Genomic DNA, 15,417 nt, shown 5'->3' on the forward strand with positions numbered 1-15,417 from the left:
AGGGTGGTGGTCAATGGCTCTATGTCCAGGTGGAGGCCGGTAACAAGTGGTGTCCCCCAAGGGTCTGTCTTGGGACCGGTGCTCTTTAACATCTTTATTAATGACATCGATGAGGGAATTGAGTGCACCCTCAGCAAGTTTGCTGACGACACCAAGCTGAGTGGTGCGGTTGATACGGTGGAAGGAAGGGATGCCATTCAGAGGGACCTCGACAGGCTGGAGGGCTGGGTTCGGGTGAACCTGATGAGGTTCAACACGGCAAAGTGCAGGGTTTTGCATTTGGGCCGGAAGAACCCCAGGCACCTGTACAGGCTGGGAGGAGTGGTCCTTGAGAGCAGCTCGGCAGAGAAGGACCTGGGGGTCCTGATGGACGAGAGACTGAATATGAGCCAGCAGTGCGCTCTGGCAGCTCGAAAGGCAAATGGGATCCTGGGCTCCATCAGGAGAGGGTTGGCCAGCAGGGACAGGGAGGTGATTGTCCCTCTCTACTCGGCTCTTGTGAGGCCCCATCTGGAGTACTGTGTCCAGGTGTGGAGCCCTCAGTACAAGAAAGACATTGAGATTTTGGAAAGGGTCCAGAGGAGGGCGACTAAGATGATCAGGGGGCTGGAGCACCTCCCTTATGAGGACAGGCTGAGGGAGTTGGGCTTGTTCAGCCTGGAGAAGAGAAGGCTGCGGGGTGACCTCATTGCAGCCTATCAGTACCTGAAGGGAACCTACACCCAGGAGGGGAGTAAACTCTTCAAAAGGGCTGACAACAGCAGGACTAGGGGAAATGGTTTTAAGTTGAAGGAGGGAAGATTTAGGTTAGATGTTAGGGGGAAGTTCTTTACTAGGAGAGTGGTTAGGCCCTGGAACGGGCTGCCCAGGGAGGTTGTGGATGCCCCGTCCTTGGATGTGTTTAAGGCCAGGTTGGACGGGGTCCTGGGCAACCTGATCTGAATGTGGATGTTTGGTGGCCCTGCCAGGCAGGGGGGTTGGAACTACATGATCCTTGGGGTCCCTTCCAACCCGGGTGATTCTGTGATTCTGTGATTCTGTGGATCACAGTTTTGTTCCTTAGAGTCTATTTGAATATAGTTGACAGTGATTTGACTTAAAAATTACTCTTCAAAATAAGTATTAGCAACTTCAAACAGCAGAGAACAAAAATAAGTGTATAAAGTTAAACTTCAGAAATGTAACAAAATAGAAATGTAAGTAGAAGAGAATCTGGAATGAAAGGAAAAAGGGAAGAACCATGGCTTCACGTTATACTAAGTGCAAAGATTTAAAGTGCAAGCAAGGATAGTACTGATAATTGTTTTTAGAAGTTGGAAAATTCTTAAAATGAACAAGAATAATGAAAAAACACTAAAATGAGGAAGAGAACCAAATATGGGAGTGGACAAAAAGATATGTAGATATATGCATCTTAACCTTGCCAGACAGTGACGTGGGAAATCAGATGAACTTCAACAAAATAGCAAATTGTGTTTTGCTCTAAAAGGCATGGGGAAGAAAGTTGGTGTTCTGGAACAACAGATTCTCATTTATTGTTTACATGTAAAAAGCAAAGGATGACCCGGAATGCTGAACATCTGGAAGGGTGAACTAATAGTAATGACAGGGTCAAACAGAAATTTGCAAGTAAGTCTGATTTTTCCAATTTAAATTTTGAAAAATATCGCTTTAAATCCCAGACTGCTGGGAAGAGAATTATTTTATTTAGCACTCTAATTTAGAAGGAAGCAGCATCTTATTGATTTACACCAGAGTCACATTCTAAAACATGTGAAAATTTAGATAAAAGCTGGAGAAAACCTTAATTACTTACACAATGAATTTTACGTCTTTCAAATATTAAATATTACAGAATTGAAAACTCTGGGTTTGAGAAATTTCCATCAGATGTTTATAACAGATCAGCAGTGCTATTTTACTTGGCTGTGGAGTCTGCTTGTCAGTGCACGAGCTTGGGATTTCATTGCCTAAATGTGGCATTATACAATACCATATGATGATGGAAAAGTCTTGATGTGGAGCCATAATTTCACAGTGGTTAGATGGTGAAAATCTTGAATTTGTGCTCTGTGTGCTCAAAGAACAGAATCAAAATTATGGATTTTGCTCTGATGACAGAAGTGGAAATTTGTAGTCATTTGTTTCATTTGAAGCAGTGCTGTATGCAGAGGCTGTCATAAATTACAAAAATAAGAAGCCAAGTAGTACCTGTAGACACAGTCATGATTTTACACAACGTAATCAATGGAGAATCCATACACACAAAGCTACAGTTCTTCCTGCAGCTTGCTTAAAGACTAGGCTGCTTTTTTCCCCCCCAGAAATTTTCCAAGAAAATGTTAGCATCTTGAAAGTCTAAAGGAAGATTCCTGCAATTACTTTCTGTGTAGCTCTTCCACACAAGTGCAGTGGAACTGAATGTAAAAAATTTCATTTATTTCTATGTATATGCTGGTTCACTTAACAGGTTTCGAGGTTTAGGGATAAAATCGAAACCTGACTTGCAAACCTCTGCAGCATACAAGGCTACTGACTTTTATAGTCTCTGAAATAATGTGGAACGTGTTCCTGATCTTCTGTTGTTCACTGTTTTTTGGGCTACATTCCCCGTGTTGACATTTTAGCAATAATTTTTTCATTTTCTTTCACTGGCGACCTCTCTTGAACAGACTGAGATTCACCTGTGCTTTGATTTTAGGGTCCTGATCTCATGTGCATGGAAGAACACATGCAGCTAAGTGTCCTAACCTGGAAACAGGCAGAAGTATCACTAAAAACTCTATTAAATTCTTTCTACTATTTTTTTGTCCTATTAGCAACTCATAGATTCACTTTTGAATTCTTATTTAGTTAATAAGAAAAAAAGTGTTTCTGTGAGGTTTTTCTTCGGGTGAAGATTTGATTTTAGATTCCATGTAGTATTGTTGGTCCAAGCTTTGTCAAGGGCATTACCACCTTCTGTGTTGTTGCAAGTTGGATCCAAATGGGTGCTTCTGCACACTAAAATAAACCACTCAGGAGTGGTTGAACAGATGATGTCTGCAGTGGCCTCACGTAGAGCTGCTGACTTTAAGCCAGAAGCTGTTGTTGCTGTAATGGACATTTTCCCTGTTTCCCTTTCTTGTTAGCTCTTCCAATGGGGCCACCTTTAGGAAAATGCCAGACTTTCTGCTGCTGACTAGGGATTCCTGTTGGACCTATCCTTTGTCTTTGAATCTGCAGTACATGTCCTTTAGTTTCTGCTCTTCCAGGCTGTTTTATTCTAGTACTGTGAATACATAGGAGTGTAAGACAGCGTGTGTCCAAGAAAATTACTTCACATGCATGATATTGATAACTCTCAACCACAGACTGCGGAAATATTATGTGGCTCTGAGGGTTAAAGCAATTGTACTTTGACACTTGATTAACAGAAAGGAACTTGCAAATATATAATGATGTGGACTGCCATTCTAATGTTGAATGAAATCCAACCTCTTCCAGTGGGAAGACCCTGTCCCAAACACTGGTGTGTTTCTCCTCAATATGAAATTGAGCATTCATGCACTGCCAGTCTCTGCTCAGTACTTCTTTTGTGGAAGGGTGTTTAATTTTTCATATGCTGACAGCCTTCACTTCTTTCTAGGGACTGATACCTTTTCCCATCTTTGTGGGTACCTGCTATGAACTGCCTGGAGACAAATATCGGTTGAAAGATAGCAGCTCAAACCAACTTTTCAAAACAAGACATTTGTATATTGCAGACTGTGAATGATAAGATAAAAGAATGATCCGTTCTTTTGTCATGATTTATGCTACCCTGAAGCAAATATGTCCTTCCAGTAACTCTGTGAATTGAAAAAATTAAGGACATATTTATTATGTAGGTGTGCTTGAGGACTCCAAACTTGCATTAATCTTACCAGAGTTAAACTGCTCAGTGGATTACTAGCAAGTCAGTTTATGACTTGGGCAGTTTCATGATCTAGTCCAGCACTGGAGGTGATCTGGTAACTTGTCAGCCTTATTAACTCAGTGGAAGGTGGTACCAACATGACCACATGGCCTGCCTCTGGGCTCCTGCAAGGAACTGTGCATAGTCCTGTACTAAGCCAGATCATCACACTGCCTTGATTCTCTGTTGGCTCAAGCATAACTGCACCATAGGCCATTTAGCAGTATAGGTACACTCCACATTTCATGCCTGTGTTTTTGTATATGTCTATTTGAGGTACAGCACACTGAACGAGCTTGTTACTTGACATGCCACATTTAAACTTCTCATTTGGCTGTACAAATCGTGCACTTAGGAAAAACACATTTTAAGAAAGCTGTTAACCTAATTCCTTTTATGTTTTTCTTTTGTGAGCTAAGAAATTCCAGGAAACTAACTCTGGTCAGCCTTCTGTTAAGATGCTGGGTATTTTTTGAGTGTATATTATTCTAGTAATTTTTTGTTCCAAATTGCAATGTGGTGCTGCAGTTTTTCTGCAGAATAATTCTCAGTACTTAGAAATTTGAAAAGCTTATAGAAATTGGTAAATATGCAGTGATCTGAAAATTAAGATATTATTAATTTTGTGTATGCATCATGACACTAGCTTGCTGTAGAAAAGGTTTATGGTGCATACTTGGAGTATTTGTTAACTTGTAGGACTTTTTTCAAAACCACGTGTAACAATTATATTCAAGAAAAAAATAAAAAAATCAGTCTGTAATACCTTCATTTGCAAAAACAGAAAATAGTAGAAAATCACAAATAATTTTAAAATGTTTGCAGTGCACAAAATTGATTTTTATATAACTTTTTTACCTCAAAGGAATCATATATTGCAAGAATTCAGGGTCCTGTATTAAATAGCAGACTTTACCATGTGTGGTATATAGCAAGGTTTTCTTTCAGGACTGAAATATGCCCTAAAAGAAGTATTTGATTATCTCTTGTAAGATAACAAATGTGATATATGAGCCTTTGTATCAGCAGTACTTCTATAAATGCTTGTATTCGAAGTCCTTGGGCTTTGGCCATGGAAAGTGGTTCCAGTTATGCTTTATGTTTATGGATCTTGTACGTGGCCAGTGAAAACTGTTTGTTCCTAAGAGTCTGGCAAGTCGCTCAGTTCTTGTGCTGAGTGCTGCAGCCTCCAGAACTGAGTGCTCAAAAGTCATACCTGAGGAATGTATCACTGAAGTAGCAGTCTTTGGTTCTGATCGTTTTATTTCCAGACAGTTTCTAAACTCAGTATGCAGTATACCTTCTTGTCACGCTCTTCTTCCCTATTGCCCATTAAACACAGTCTCTTTTCAAAAACTTCAGATACATTCATTGCAATTTTTCAGTGTGAAGTATTTATGTTATATATACTGTCCAGAAGGTATCAGATGTTGTTAAAGCCTATCATTTGTAGGAAGGAATCAAAATATAATCCTTAGCTGTGAAATGGCAGCAAAGTTAAATAGTTAGTGAATAATATATATATAATAATATATATATATTCACTAACTAATATTCAGATTTTGAAAGTAATAAGTAATTCCACATGTAGATCATACTGTTTTGTAGTCAATTGCAGTGGTGAGGTATCTGCAAATTGCACATTTAATAGGTTCATTTTAGCCACCAGAAACATTAAACTTCCTGATTTACCAAAGGATATAAAATGAAAAACAAAATCACTTTATGCTGCCCTTCTATTCATGCTTTCTTTTGTGGAAGGATCAGTGCAGACTATTCCAGATGTGACGGCTGACTCTTAGAAACAGCACAGAAGAGAAAAACAGCACAGAGAGAAAATGTGTACACTCTCACCTCTCATTTGGCACTGGAACAGGAGTCTTACTAAAACCTGCAGTTTGGAATTCATAGATTTGAAGGCAAATCTGCACAATATTTTACTCATCCTAAGAGTTTATTTTTAGAATCTAAATTTCATCAAAAAGCAGATTTTTTTTGTGTTGTGTTTATGTATATTAACATGTTAAGGAAAAAATACTTACATACAGTTATATATATATATATAATACATAGCACAGGTAATTTTTTCCTCTTTCTTGCCAGGGGTGTCTTTTCAAAAACTCTGCCTGTGTTGACAGTAAGCCTTGTGTGGTGTGCTGGGGAGGGATTGTGATCTGTGCTTTTACACATTTCTACATGTATAAAATGCCTGTAAGCAAAATGAATCAGCACAGCTGGGTGTGCATAATTTTCAAGCTACTTATGAATCAGTAACTTCACTTCCTTCTGAAAACCTTCAGTCTTCCAGCTAAATGAATACTTTGCATTCTATTAGCAAATACAAGAGGCAGCTTTTGTTGACTTTGGATAAATGGCATTTGGACACTGGCAAACTGTGCTTATTAAGTGATGTACATTTATGTGTGCACAGGTTTTGATTTCATTTGATATATGATGCCCTATTTTGCCTTTGAAACTTTGCATTTCAGAACATTATTTGTGATTACTGAAGTCAGTGATAATCATCTGAAAATACAGATGTCTTTGGAAAATGTTAAAACGATCATCTGTGGAATGGCAAACGTGTGATGAGAAATCCTTCTCCTCAAGGTACGCTTACTGGAGATCATGAATGGGAAAACTCGTGGATCCTGCCATACACTGTTGTAGCTGACTTGTAGCTTCCTGCTCTGTAGAAATTCATCTTTCATTCATTGACCTGTGGGTTTGCCTGTTTTAATGGCAAGAAAACGCTGAGATTTAGTGCTTATCAGAGATATTTAGTGTGTTAGATTTCCAGTGGCAGGAGCCCAGGTCTCTGAGAGTGTGGGTTTGTGGAGTTTGCAGAGTCACAGTCTCATTGCTATTAATGAGCTCCCTGGACTCTTTCAGGTACGAATTCTTGCACTGTGTCATTAAGTAGAAGGAAGATGTTTTTTCAGGCAGTGAAGCTTTGAGGTCTCATTTTATTTTATGTTTTTTGACTGCCAACAGCTATACTTCATTATACGTGGAAAGCACATTTGGCTGCTTCTTTTCTTCAAGGTTCTTGTTAGAAATTACACCCAGCAGTTGCTTCCAAAAGCATTTTTGACTCAGTGGAATCTCCCTGGGCCTTCTGCTTCTTCACTGCAGTGACAATATGATACCACGGGAGTGATTTTTCATGAAATTACATTTTCATGACTTCGGTCAGGAAGGTTCAGTTCTGCAGTTCATGTTATAAAGTTACACCATATCTCAGATTAAACTTTGTCACATCAATACTTTTTTTATATATACTTCTACTTTTTTTCAGACAGTTTATTTCAGAGATAGGGACATCCTGAATTTTTTCATCACCGTGTGCTTTCACTTCACTAAATTTTGGAATACACACTTATTACTTACCGTGTCTAAAAAACATCAATAAAAAAAGAGACTTTAATAATTTAACTTACCCAAAGAACTAACGTTATATTTAGTAGAGGCAGTGCGGAGTTCAAGTTGATCAACATGTCCATGAATTTAATCTGCTTTTAAAATTACACTGGTGCTGTTTTTAACATGAATTTTGTATTTAGATGGACTTACCACATCCCAGCAAACATGTTTCTAAGGTCATATAAAAAGGACACTGTCTAATCTCTGATTATTGTCTTCATTTATAATTGTTCACCCAGAAACAATTTAAAATCCAGTTCTATTTAGAACGCCTCTTGTGACTGTGATAACTGCCAGTGATGTAGTGGCATCTTTGCTTTTGCAGTCATTTCTCTTGGACAGCTAACCTGAGAGAACATTGATTGTTTTAATGAATAACCATTTTAATAGAATAAAAAAAATATTTTAAACTATGATGGCAATTTGAACGGTATGAATAATCTCTCTGAAGAAGTCAGTGCACTTGCAATTGCTTTCAACCATGTCTAGCTCTGTTGGGTAAATTTTTTCTGATATAATGACTTCATTATGTCATTTTGTCCCTCTATGATCAGTAATTAGCAACTGCTTTAAAAAAAAGTCCTCTTCCTTGCAGCGCATGCTTTTAGAACACACACAATTTTTGCCAATAGGACAAATTTCTGTAATTAACATATCCAGGTAGACGTAACACTGCCCAAGTTGAATCATACCAAAAATTTTCATTTACTCTTGTGTTTTGCTTTGAAAATTATGAATAGAATAAGTCAGAGAAATGTCTTTATACAGAAATTTTCTTTTTGGTACTTGTCTCTCTTTTGAGAGAGCATTTCTGCATTATTTCATGATAAAGTGACTAATTTGAATGCAAAAGTAGCATGGCAATGGCAGGTTTTGGAAAAAAACAACAACAATATACTGTAAGTAAACATGTTCACTCACTTGAATGTGAATAATAAAAGCAGGAATGTAATCCTGTTAGATTCTGATACATGCCTTATTTTGAGGAAGAAAAATCTGTCTCTTTGGTGTATCAAGGATAATTAGAGGTATCTCACAGCTACTTCAGAGGAGAGTGCCTGACTGCTGTTGTTTGGCTGGCATTGCATGAAGGAATTTGTTTTGTTTTGTTCTTAACATATTTTGCTGTGAGCTGATGTCCAGGTTTTGGAGTGGAGTTTGTGCAACTGAACTTATACACCCCACTGGGATGCTAGTAAAACTCTTTCTCCTGTTTCCCTCAGTTTTTCTCATTGCTGAGTGAAGAGACAGGACTGTAATGACAATGATGCCATGCAAACATGAGCAGCCTTGGAGATTAAGGCAGTCTGTTCGAAGAATGTCTGAGATTACATTTAAGTTGTTTCAAACCCATCATTCAATAAACGATCATTTGTCCAGCCATGTGAGTTCCCAGTGTATTTTGCAGACTTTACAAAATTACTTACAGGAATATAATAAAACCCTTTTCTGCATTAAAAATAGTTCAGTATACATTTCTATATCTCTCTATATTATATTTCTATATCTGTAATTACATAATAATTTCCAGAGTGTCTCATTGTTCTTACAAGTGAAACACTTTTGTGACGCTCATATTCCACATTTCAACACGTTCAAGATTTTCCAGCAGAGATAATGCTTTGTGAGTGTATGTTAGTGTCTGCCAAGCAGATCTAGGAATACCTAAAGCTGGTGACAACACTTCCTGCTGAGATGAATCATGAACTTCTAGAGATTATTTGTAGCCTTTTGTGATTGCTGGTGACTGTCCTTTAATTCCAGTTGCAACAGGATTTCACTCAGGAACGCTGACATTTCTCTGCTTTTTTACCAGAAGGAAATTTTAGCAAAGAAGCATTCACTGTGGGCATGACATCTCAAAAAGAAAATATCAGATATGTAAGTTCATAGGCTGTTCAGATATAGATTTTGAATAAATAGTATTAGAAGGGGATGTGTTATTCTAGCAACAAAAGGTTGTAACTAGTTCAGTGCTGCTGTTGTGGGGGTGAACTAGAGAAGCAAGACATTATTAATTCTCTGAGCATAATATCCTGAAGCAAAACAGCTGGATTTTACTCTGTGCTTTGTGTTTTTATGTTAATTGATACTCAATCAGAAAGATATAGCAATATTGACATAGCACTTTTGTTTAAATGCAGATTCCTTTCTGGGTTCAGTAGGAAATACTCTGAAATGTTGTATTTGGTTGTATTGAACTTGAGACATGCAGTGAGAGATTTGACTTTTTTATGACCAAATGTTCGTCAGACAGCTAAAACCATTATTTTTTTCTCAGACTCACTATGTTTATATAAAATCAATTTCAAATGGTTTTTACAACATTGAAAACCTTGTTTGTTTGTTAGTTTTCTTTTTCTTTCATCATTTCCTATCCACTAGAAATTTCCTCACTCCTGCTTTCTTCTAGATCTAAACATGTTAAAGAAAATTTACCAGGAGAATATTTTTACATTCTTGTAGATCAACTGAGTGATCCATCAATATATAGTTGTAATTAAAATTGGAAAAGCTGAATTTAGTTGAAAGGACTGAATAATTTTAATGGAGGAATACTTTAAGAATGTAAATGCAGTGTATTTGCCTACTTATGTCATTGCTGCCTTGCAATTGTGCCAATGGAAATTCAAAAATCCATGTTTCATATTGAAAATTATTTAACATGGATATCTTTGATTCAATCTGAATCTGAAAGCAAAGGACGCAGCAGCTGGATTTCTAAAATGATAATGTATGTTTATGTGAGACATGAACTGTAGCTATGGTCTGTAGAGAAGTTTACTTTTTATTCAGAAAACATACACAGTAATAAATTGCCCTTTCTTTCATTGCTGTGTTTCAATACCTTGATACCGACCAGGGTGGCAAAGAAAAGCGTAGTTCACCCTCTGTCATCTCACATCTATTTCCTTGTTATTGCCAGCTTCTTTGCACAGTATGGCACATTTCCACTAGCAGGGTAAGCCACACACCTGTGTAGAAATGAGTAGGCATATGCCTTTAATTCCATAGGGTCTACATTAAATCTGGAGGTATATGCCTTTGATTCCTTAGGATCTAAGTTAATTCTGAAGGTATATGCCTTTAATTCCATAGCATCTACATTAGGACTGTCAGCACTCAGTTGGCACAGTGGCACAGCACCCAGGTGACGCAGTTACACAACACACAGGTGACGCAGCACCCAGGTGACACAGTGACATAACTCCCAGGTTGCACAGCACCCAGGTGGCACAGTGGCACAGCACCAAGCTGACGCAGCACTCAGGTGGCACAGTGACACAACACCCAGGTGATGCAGCACTCAGGTGACACAGTGGCACAGCACCAGGTGACACAGTGACGCAGTATCCAGTTGACTCAGCACCCAGGTGACACACTGACACAGCACAGAGGTGACACAGTGAAACAACACCCAGGTGACGCAGCACTCAGGTGGCACAGTGACACAGCACCCAGTTGATGTAGAACCCAGATGACACAGTGACACAACACCCATATGACACAGTGACACAACACCCATGTGACGTAGCACCCTGGTGACACAGTGACACAACACCCAGGTGATAAAGAGCCGACCGGTTCATGGCCCCGTGATTGCCAGCCCAAGCACAGGACCTTTTGACCAGCTACAGAATGAGGCAGCACTGTGTTTAAAAAGTTGGTTTCGCTTTTATTCAATACAAAAGGCTCTGGGTTGTATTTATCAACACAGCCCAAAATGAAACCCCAGCGCCCAGGGTTTCTGCTTAGCAAAAAAATTCTGCTTTTCTGCTTAGCAAAAAAAATTCAGCCTCCAGGCAGACACAAGGAGAAGCCTGACCCTGTGGCTACGTCAGCTCCTCTCCCTCCAGGCCCGGCTAGCCGTACTTCAATCTCACACTAGACCGGCCCTGGCCCTGAAGAGACGCAGCCTGAAGGAACACAGCCTCTCCATCTCTTGCCATAGATGAAGACCTGGCTCTGGCAAGCCCTCTTTGCTTGGAATGCAGCACAAGCCCTTCCCTTCCAGGTGCCTCAGTTCCGCTGCACTGTCCGTGACAGGGAAAGCACGGCCATGCCACAAAACCGGACGCTGACTCAGTCCGCTGCCCTTGGTGCCACCTCCGAGGAAGCATTCCAGCTGATTCGAGTGTCCTGTGGGCCTTCTCACTCAAGCCCTTCTCGCTTCTTTTTGCTCTCCTTCTGGGCTTCCTTCCTCAGCCAAGCAGCACTTGCCTTGGCTTTCTTCACTGTCTCGCCAGACCGAGTCCCAAGACTGTGCCAGTCCTACAAGAATCAAGGCACAAACGGTCAGGGAACCTTCACAGGTAACAAGTGGCTGACAGCTCGCTTGGGGAGCTCAAGTCACCACCCGGGCAGCTGTGGCTGCCAGCACTGCAAACCGCCTTCCTGCCATCAGGGCACACCAGAAACTCCACCTCTATCTCCTGCCCAAAAGTCCCATACGAACTTGAACCCAAAGCCATCTCCTGCAAGGCAGCGCCTGCACAGGGCTTGGACACTGCCTGGCAGCACACACAGCACAGCAGCAGCAGATGAGCTTGCACCCCAAGGCTCCTGGCGTACATCAGGAACATGCGCACACGGAAGGAAGGGCAGGACAAACGATGGCACTCTCAGCAGTGCCAGGCACACCACCGTAGGCCACAGCTACAGATTGTTCCCTCCCTGCCCATTGCCCGTGCCTTTCTATCAGCCTCAGAGAGCACGACTTACTGGCTTATAGCACCTGGAAACTGGCACGATTACAGCCAGCGCACAGAGCAGCTGCAAAGTGGCTCCACAGAAGAGATGGTGGCGCAGCACGTTCTCCACCAGTGTGGGCTCGGGGATCTCAGCTGGGAGAAATGCCCTTCAGCACCACACAGCAGGCAGCCTGCTGCTCTCCTGCTCTCAAGGAGGCTGCTTTCTACAAGAGAGAAGGAGTCTTTATTCTCTCACGCACACTGCTGTTACAGGCTGACTTAGAGCTGTTCTGAGCATCTCCTTGCTCTACTGACCCAAGAACAAAGGACACGAAACTTGCAGCTGCGTTGTCTTTTACCACCTGCCGAGGAAAAGATTCCTCAAACTTGAGCATTGCTCCACTTGCAGGCGAGGGGAGCAGGAGCTGAAAAGGACAGGAGGACACAAAAGAAGGGCAAAGCTTAACAGAAAGCAGACCTGCTGCAGACAGTGCCACCAGCTGTGTTTGAACAGCAGTGCCTTAGCGTACGCTCACAGTAAGGCACACCTACCTTGCAAGGGCCGCTCAGGAAGGTTGTGACACAGGCACCCATTGCTCGATTGCTCCCCTGAGTCCCAACTCCATTGCTCAGCCACTCACATGCCTCGATGTTCTGCAACAGAAAAGTCACAAGACGGAAATTTATCGCAGACGTCCTCAAACCTCCCTTCTCAGGGCAGTCGCACTCATTTCTCTGCATGAGAACTTGGGGAGGGCTTACCGAGTGAGCAGCATTTACTGCCAGTTGGCAGCAGCAACCTATGCCTAACTCTAAACTCCTATCAGTAACCTATGCCTAACTCTAAACTCCTAACAGTAACCTATGCCTAACCCTAAACTCCTAACAGTAACCTATGCCTAACCCTAAACTCCTAACAGTAACCTATGCCTAACGCTAAACTCCTAACAGGAACCTATGCCTAATGCTAAAACTGAACTGAACACTAAAACTAAGCTAACACTAAAATCAACAACAAAGCCCAGAAGTGGGACCTAACTCCTACGGGGGGAAGATGGAACCGGGGGCCCGCAGAACCGCAGAGGAGCAACAAGGTGGAGGAGGAGCAGATGTTAGCAATGCCACCCAGCTAATGCCGGGGGCGGGGGCCACGCAGCGGGTAGGGAGCCGAGCGCCCGGACCAGCGATGGCGGAGCTGTGACCGCGCCAACACAGGGCCTGGCACGGTGGTGTGGTGCCAGGCCAGCTGTGCCGCAGGCGGATCCACCTCCATGGGTTCCTCTGGAGGCGGATCCACCTCCATGGGCTCCTCTGGAGGCGGATCCACCTCCATGGGCTCCTCTGGAGGCGGATCCACCTCCATGGGCTCCCCATGGTCGCTCACAGCGCTGGCCCGGGCGCGATGGAACCGGGCTCCCTTCCTCCTCTCCCTCCGCTGCCTGATGGTCATGGTGGGCCCCCTCCTCCTCTTCGGTTCTGGGGCCCCCAGCTCCCTCTTCCCATTTAAAACCACTCTCTCCTCCTCTCTCGCTCTCTTCGTGCTGGACATGGCTGCCACCTGCCCAGCACTCTCAGAGACGAGTGCTCCGGGTGGGGCGGCAGTGACCAAGGTGACGGCTGTGACATGGGGAAGGTTCCACAATGGCACCTGTTTTGGGAGTGGCGTTCCGCACAGGATGAGGAGGGGGCTGCAAGGCGCTCCCTGTGCCCAGCGGGCAGCCCTTCTCTGCGGCCAGCAACAGGGCACAGAGGAGCCGAAGCCGAGGAAAGGGCCCTCAGGCTCTTCACCCTCTCCCTCCTGCCATGTGGGAATCCCCTTCTGGGGCTGGGCCACGCAGCACACAACACTCAGGGCACGCTCAGGGATGTCCTGAGGTCAGCGCAAACAACGGCGCGCTCCAGAGTGGAGCTGACGACGCCTGCCTGCTGGGAGACAGAAGCCCCGGCTTCCATTTCAGCATCCAGCGCCTCCTCCTGCGGCGCAAACATTGAGCGTCTGGGCGCTCAAACATTACCTACGTGAATGCATCCCAGCGAGTCCGCCACAAAACTTTCCGAGTCTTTGAGGTTTTTTCCCTTAAATCTGGGGATTTCTCTCAGAAATTCCAGTTTTTCCCTTTAAATCTGGGGTATTTCCCCTTAAATATGGCTTTTTCAGCAAGAAATCCCTGTTTTTTTTCTTAAATCTGGGGTTTTTCCCCCTTAAGTCTGGTGCTTTTCTTCTTAGATACGGCTTTCCTACTAGGAAATCCCTGTTTTTTTCCTTAAATCTGGGGTATTTCCCATGAAATATTGGTTTTTTTCTCACAGAAATCCCAGTTTTTCCCATTAAATCTGGGGTTTTCCCCCTTAAATATGGCTTTTTCTGCTAGAAATCCCTGCTTTTCCCCTCAAATCTGGGGGTTTTCCCCTTAAATTTGACTTTTTCTGCTAGAAATCTCTGTTTTTCCATTCAATCTGGGGTTTTCTCCCAGAATCCCTCTTTTTCCCCTTAAATCTGGGGTATTTTCCCTTAAATATGGCTTTTCCTGCTAGAAAATCCCTATTTTTTCTCCTTAAATCTGGGGTTTTCTCCCAGAAATCCCTGTTTTTCCCCTTAAATCTGAAGTTTTTCCCCTTAAATTTGGCTTTTTCGGCAAGAAATCCCTGTTTTTCCCCTTAAATCTGGGTTTTTTTTCCCTTAAATATGGCTTTTTCTGCTAGAAATCCCTGGTTTCCCCCTTAAATCTGTTTTTTTTTTTTTCATTAAAACTGGGGTTTTCACCAAGAAATCCCTGTTTTTCCCCTTAAATCTGGGATTTTTCCCATTTAATATGGATTTTTCTGCTAGAAATCCCTGCTTTTCCCCTTAAATCTGGGGTTTATCTCTTTAAAACAAGGGTTTTCTGCTAGAAATCCTTGTTTGTCCCATTAAATCTGGAGTTTTTCCCCCTAAATGTGGCTTTTTCTGCTTCACATCCCTGTTTTTCCCCTTAAATCTGGGAATTTTCCCCTGAAATATGGCTTTTTCTGCGAGAAATCCCTGTTTATCCCTTTAAATCTGGGGTTTTCTCCCAGAAATCCCTGTTTTTCCAATTTAATCTGATGTTTTTCTGCAAGAAATATCTGTTTTTCACGTAAATGTGGGGTATTTTCCCCTTAAATATTATTTTTTTCTGCTAGAAATCCCTGTGTCACTCATTAAATCTGGTGTTTTTCCCTTTAAATATGGCCTTTTCTGCTAGAAATCCATTTTTTTCCCTTAAATATGGCTTTTTCGGCAAGAAATCCCTTTTTTCCCATTAAATCTGGGGTTATCCCCTTAAATCTGGTGTTTTCTCCCAGAAATCCATGATTTTCAACTTAAATATGGCTTTGTCCTGCTAG

The 15,417-nt window shown here is 42.1% G+C and overlaps 1 long non-coding RNA gene across 2 annotated transcripts; it reads right to left on the reverse strand.

Moving 5' to 3' along the window:
* Window positions 1-10,897: 10,897 nt before the first annotated feature.
* LOC125685488 (uncharacterized) lies at window positions 10,898-13,730 on the reverse strand. 2 transcript variants are annotated; one of them, XR_007373455.1, is made up of 4 exons: window positions 13,379-13,730; window positions 12,604-13,348; window positions 12,367-12,476; window positions 12,088-12,275 (listed from the first exon to the last, which is right to left on the reverse strand). It is a non-coding gene; the product is annotated as an uncharacterized LOC125685488 (long non-coding RNA). The 2 variants fall into 2 exon arrangements; XR_007373456.1 differs by lacking the exons at window positions 12,088-12,275; window positions 12,367-12,476 and adding an exon at window positions 10,898-11,632.
* Window positions 13,731-15,417: the final 1,687 nt, after the last annotated feature.

Source organism: Lagopus muta, chromosome 28 (assembly GCF_023343835.1).
Source record: "Lagopus muta isolate bLagMut1 chromosome 28, bLagMut1 primary, whole genome shotgun sequence".
In the NCBI taxonomy this organism is placed as follows: Eukaryota; Metazoa; Chordata; class Aves; order Galliformes; family Phasianidae; genus Lagopus; species Lagopus muta.